The sequence below is a fragment of the Octodon degus genome, unplaced genomic scaffold (assembly GCF_000260255.1).
Source record: "Octodon degus isolate 3935 unplaced genomic scaffold, OctDeg1.0 scaffold00433, whole genome shotgun sequence".
Taxonomy (NCBI): domain Eukaryota; kingdom Metazoa; phylum Chordata; class Mammalia; order Rodentia; family Octodontidae; genus Octodon; species Octodon degus.
Genome location: NW_004525009.1, coordinates 86,772 through 92,718, shown reverse-complemented (window position 1 = coordinate 92,718; position 5,947 = coordinate 86,772). Strand labels below are relative to the sequence as shown.

The following is a 5,947-nucleotide window of genomic DNA, read 5'->3' as shown; positions in this document are numbered from 1 at the left end:
TAGAGGGGAGAGAATCTCCATTGCCACGAAGAAACAAGACAATGGAAAAGAAGGCCTGAGAGAATCATAGGTAGCAGGATGTCTCCACACCTTGCAGCCTCAGAATTGCAAGGGTGAGAGACTTTGCCTTGAGGAGAAAGCTGCAGAGCCCCATGTTCCAGAATGCAGGAGGTGGCCACACTATGTTACACAATGGTGCTGGCATAGAGAAATTGTCCCTTTGAAGCAGGCTCAGAGTGCTCAGTGATGCAGGCACTCAACCCCTACAGCCAAGGGAGAAGAAAGCCTGGCTACAGCTCAATCTGGCAGCAGACCTTTGCATCATCCTTGTGGCATTGGTTTTAGAGGCTTACACAATCCTGTAGTTCTGAGGTTATTTCAGAAGACCTGGGAGTCCAGGAGGTGTGCCTCTCAGAAGTCAGTGGGTAAGGCAGAGTGAGAAGCTTAATGTACAGTGGAAACCCCAGAAGTATGGAAAAGCCAGGAATGTGAATCATCTAAGGGAAACTGCAAAGAGGGAGCAAAGCCAGCCGAAGAGAGCAGCCATGGGAGCTCCCACCAAAAGTGCCACAGGGGCAAAGTCACACGGAGCTCACCATTTGCCACGCATTGCTTTGGATATTCTACATGGAACTACAGTGTTTAATGTTTTCCCTGCTGGATTTTCAACTTGTGTTGGTCCCAATGCTTTTTGTTCCTCTGTTGTTTGCAGCTTTTGGAATGGTGATGTTTATCTTGTTCATTTGAATGTTGGAAGTGTTTTAAAATTTTTTTTTTTTTGTATTTTAGGGAAGGGTCTACAGGGTGCTCAGGTTCTTACTACTAGATCAGACTCATACTGATCTGCCTGTTTATAGCCTCCCAAGAGCTGGGATTACAGGTGCACACCACCACGCCCAGTCTCAATTACTGTCTCAGCATGCCCCAGGGGTGGGGCTTGCATGGCAGGCTTGGGGATCAAACACCTGGCCCCTGTGCCTGCTTGCAGGTGCTTTAATCCACTGAGCTATTTCTCTGGCCCTAACTTTTTTTTTGTACCGGGGCTCACAGGTAATAATTTGCTTTGGATCTTGCAGGACACTTGGGACTTAGACTTTTCAGAAAGCTGAAATTGTTGGGACTTTTGCAACTCTTAGGGATGGACTACAGTGTCTTTTGCATAACGGGATATGCACGAATCTTTTGGGGTGTAGGGGTGGAATGTTATGGTTTGTGTGTATTTGTCTCCCCAATACCTCATACAGTCTTTGAAGCACAGTTTTACAGTTTGTGATTAACACATGAACAACTGAATTATGGATCTGAGTATTATTGGGATTATGGGTCTGGCTACTACTGGATTATGGGTTTGAGTGCTACACCCAACCTGATGTGGATAGCCTGAATGTAATATAAAGAGAGATAGAGGTAGACTTGCTGTCTGTACCCACTGTTGCTAGTACTCTTCCTTTTTGCCCTTGCTGTTTGCTGGTTTCTGCCACCATGAACTGCTGCTCTCTGACATGTGCCACTCTGCCTTAGACCCAACTGAGTATGGACTGAAACCTCCAGTAACTGTAAGCTGAATAATCCTTTCCTTCTTTCATTTTGAGTGTCCCATATTTGTCCCAGCAATGAGAAGATAACCTGAGACACCAGGTATGATGAGAATCAAGTGTGTACAAGATCTTCCGAAGTGCTTGCAAAGGCATCTTTTAGAGAATTCATTGTCTTCAGTCCTGCTTCATATTCTGCACCAGGTGTGAGACCATATTCTCAAGACACAGGACTTTTGGGTTCATTGTGTGAAATTGCTGTAATTTGAAGTGCTTCCCTTGGTAATTCTCTGGTGACCGGTATTCTCTGGACAGGGTCCAACACCTTCAGTTTCCCAAAGGAGTTCACAGTCTCCTGGATACTTATCAAAGTATTGTTTACAAGCTTTGTACATCAAGGAAGACAGAGGATACCTGAAACCAAGGGCATCTTCTGTAAAGGAATCAACAAATTCTTCCAGCATAAGCCCCAAATCTTTGCCTCGTTATTTGTTTCTTACAAACATGGTATCAAGGACTGGCACTTGACCACTCTGGGTAAGAAACAAGGCACACATACTTCCTGTTTGAGTCCTTTGCTGGATGGCATAGATGTTTTCACAATATCAGCAGCCCGACACTGTCCAGCAAAGTGAAGATCCACAGCTGTGTGTGAATCCTTAGGAGCAAAACAGTAAGGATTTTCTGCCTCTGATCTCCACCATAAAGAGGTACAAAGCCTACGTTTGACATACTAATAGGAATGGTAATATTGGGAAGAGGAAATGGTCTGGATTTTCAGGGTCTGCACATCTTAAATCTGACATGTAATTTCAGCAGAAGATTCCAACCCCTCGTGACTGAAAATTATCCAGCAAATGCACAGGAAATGATGAGAATCTAGAACTCTCCTCTCCACTCTGCTGAGATGTTGAGTATGAAAAAAATGAAGTAAGTCAACAGACTCTATAACCACCCAAATCTCCAGTGACCTCAACAGTGGCAATCCCTCTTCAGCCTGTGTTCCCAGGTGGCTACAGACATGTGAGATGTGAGAGTTCCAGGGACCAGGTCCACAGACAGGCTGCAGCATCAGGGATGACGTGGGTATCAGGGATGCAATGCTGCAGCTGAGAGGTTTGAGGTGTGCAAGGGAATGCGTGGGCTCCTTCTCAAGATGGGGGCTTCTAGAACAAGGCTCAAAATGAGAGGTGCTGGGTTATGTCACAGAGGCCTTAAACTCTCCTCTGATCCAGTGCAGAAGCCCCTGCAGCCAGCAGGATGGATAACACTAATGAATGGAAGTGCCCGCTGATGCTCCTGAGTGACCCTTGCGTCCCAGCCACAGGTCGGTGTTCCTCTGAGCCTCAGCTCCCAGCTCCCACAGTGACACTCCGGGCCACAACACAGCACCCTGTGCTAAGTTTTATGCTGCCGGGTCTGAGGGATGCTGTTTTACTGTGACTTCTGTCTTCCTCAGCACTCCCTGATCCCTGCCATTTTCTCTTTACTGTTGAAGTCGTCAAAGAAATTAAGACTGTGCCACCACAATTATGCCACTGTGCCAAGATGACTACTGTTAACTAAACTCACTTGCCTAGAGGAGGGGCAAGAGGTTCATGGTGTTCTTCCCCTAGTCTCTTAAAGTCAGTAGTTGAATAAAACTTAGGAGATTCTCTCACTGTACTAGAAAAAAATAACATTCTCATTCTGTCCCAAATTTGAAGCCAAGGGAATTTGTATGGACTATATTAAAATATCTCATATTTTCTAGCTTTCCTTTGAATTTCAGGTAAATTTCTACCAATCACTACTCTTGGTCCCACCCAGTATGCACCTGTGTAGTTCTCATGTAAAGGAGTCCTGTGTTATCACATTGAAACATGTGTGTGATCAGTGTGGATGCTTTGCTCTTGTTGCTCTGCCCAAGTCACTCTAATATTACTCTCAGCTGAGGACCTGCAGAAAAGGGTAAACAGTTGCCTCCTCGAGGAGATCACAGGATAGCCAGAGAGCACAGGGCCTCCAGGTGATTTAGAATTCTCTACCCTGCCCCCATGTCCCCTACTTCTCCCAGAACAGTTAACTCACAGCAGGCTTTGCTTGTACTTGCAGGGGATCCTATCTCAGTCAACACATGTGTCCCTGACTGCCTGAATCTCCTCCCCACCCCCCAGTAGACTTGCTGCCCTACTTCCTGCAGCATGGTCTCAGCACCCCTACTCTTGCCCCTGTAGGCCATACCTGTTCCATAGGGCTGTTCTCCATAATTCTGGGGCTTCAGCAAACCTTAAGGACTTGGATGATATGACTTTTCTTTTTCTCTAAGGACAAATGGTTATCAGGATCTTAAACACCACGGACTGGTTCATTCTTAGAATCATCAGGGTTCTTCACGCCAAATTCCAGTCTTTATTCCCAAATTCTGATAGATGTGATTGATGTAATTTTGAGTCAGCAAAAGAAATAAGAGACCTGAAACAAATTTGTGAAGAAATGTACTTTGTAGACATTTACAGAGCACTCTACCTGGTAGCATCTGAATAGAACAGCATTCTTTTCAGCTCCACCCAGGATGTTCTCTAAGTAGACCACATACCGATGCAAAGCAGAAGGACATGCTTAAGTAAATGTAAAGGTATTCAGATTATCCCATGCATATTATCTGACCATACTATAATCACATTACAAATTAATGAAAAAAGAACCTACAAAACTGCATTAAAACATGAAAATTACATAACACCATTCTGAACAACCAATGGGTGACAGATGAAAGTAAACAAAAAATTAAACAATTTCTCCAATTAAGTAAAATTTCAAGTACAACTCACTGGAATTTCTGAGATGCACTGGAAGTAGTTCTCAGACAGAAATTTATAGTAGCGAATGCTCAGATTAGAGAAACAGAATGCGAACAAATAAATAGCTTACTCCTGCACATTTAGCCTTTAGTAAAAGGAGAGCAATTCAAGACCAAAGCCCAAAGAAAGGAAGAAATTATGAAGATCAGAACAGAAATTAATGTAATTGCTAAAAAGAAAACAGTGCAAACACTTAATGAATGAATATTTGTTTCTTTGAAAGGTTAGACAAAATTCATAAATCCCTGTCCAAAATTACCAAAAAAAAAAATAAATAAAGGAAAGAAAAAATAATGCAATAGGAATGAAACCGGTGAAATCCCTACAGATCCTGTGGAAATTCAGAAGATCATCAATACCTACTAACAAAATCAGTACTGTTATGGGATGGAAAACACAAAAGAAATGCAGATTTCTAGATATGTATGAATTAGCAAAACTATATCAAGATAAGAGAAAAATTCTGAGTAACTCAATATAGGCTAATGACATTTAAAGTATAATTAAAAACATATCAACAAAGGAAAGCCCAGGTCCAGATGGGTTCACAGTTTAATTCTACAAGAAATTTGGAGATTTAATGCCAATACTCCTTAAAGTCTTCAATGAAATGAAAATGAAACAATTCTCCATGACCTACTTCTGGACCAATTACTACACTGATAGCAAAACCACAGAAAGAAACAACCAAAAAAAAAAAAAAAAGGAAAGAAAACTACAGGCCAACTTCACTAATGAATACAGATTAAATTATTCAATAAAATACTAGCAAACAGAAGAAAAAATCATTAAGAAGATTAAACATCATGGACAAGTGGGAGTCATCCCAGTGATGCACAGATGGTTCAGAGTATGTAAATCCATAAGCACATTACATTGTATCAACAGAGTCAAAGAGAAAAAAATCACATGAACATCTCAATAGATGCAGAAAAGCCTTTTGAAAAAGTCCAACATTCAGTCATGATAAATACCTTACAGAAAATCAGAATATATCATCTTCACCTCTATCTGGTAAAAGTCATCTATGACAAACCAACAGCCAGCATCAAATTAAATGAGTAAGATCTGAAAGCTTTCACTATGAAATCAGGTACAAAACAAGGATGTCCACTGTCACCATTCCTATCCAATATTGCTCTGGAAATATTAGGCAGAGCAATAGACAAGAGAGAAATAAAAGGAGTAAGAACTAGAAGTAAATAACTTGAATTATCCTTATTCACAGAAGACATGATACGCTACTTGGAAAAGTCCAAAAACTCCACTGAGACTCCCAGAATTAATGAACAAATTCAGTAACACAGCAGGTACAAAGTCAATACCCAAAAATCAATAGCATTCCTCTACACAAACAAAAAAATTCCCTGAGAGAGAAATTAGGGAAACCACATGTTTCACAAAATCATCCAAAAAAGTGAAATACTTAGCAATCAATTCACAAAGGAAGGAAAAGATCTATACAGTGAAAATTGCAATACTCTGAATAAAGTGATCCAAGAGGATTTCCAAAAAAGAAAAATATTGCTTGCTTATGGATTGGAAGAAGAAACATTGTGAAAATGGCCA

The 5,947-nt window shown here is 41.4% G+C and overlaps 1 pseudogene; it reads right to left on the bottom strand.

Annotated features, from left to right (window-relative positions):
• Positions 1–1,650: 1,650 nt before the first annotated feature.
• Positions 1,651–2,347, bottom strand: LOC111814709 (annotated as a pseudogene).
• Between the last annotated feature and the right edge of the window lie 3,600 nt (positions 2,348–5,947).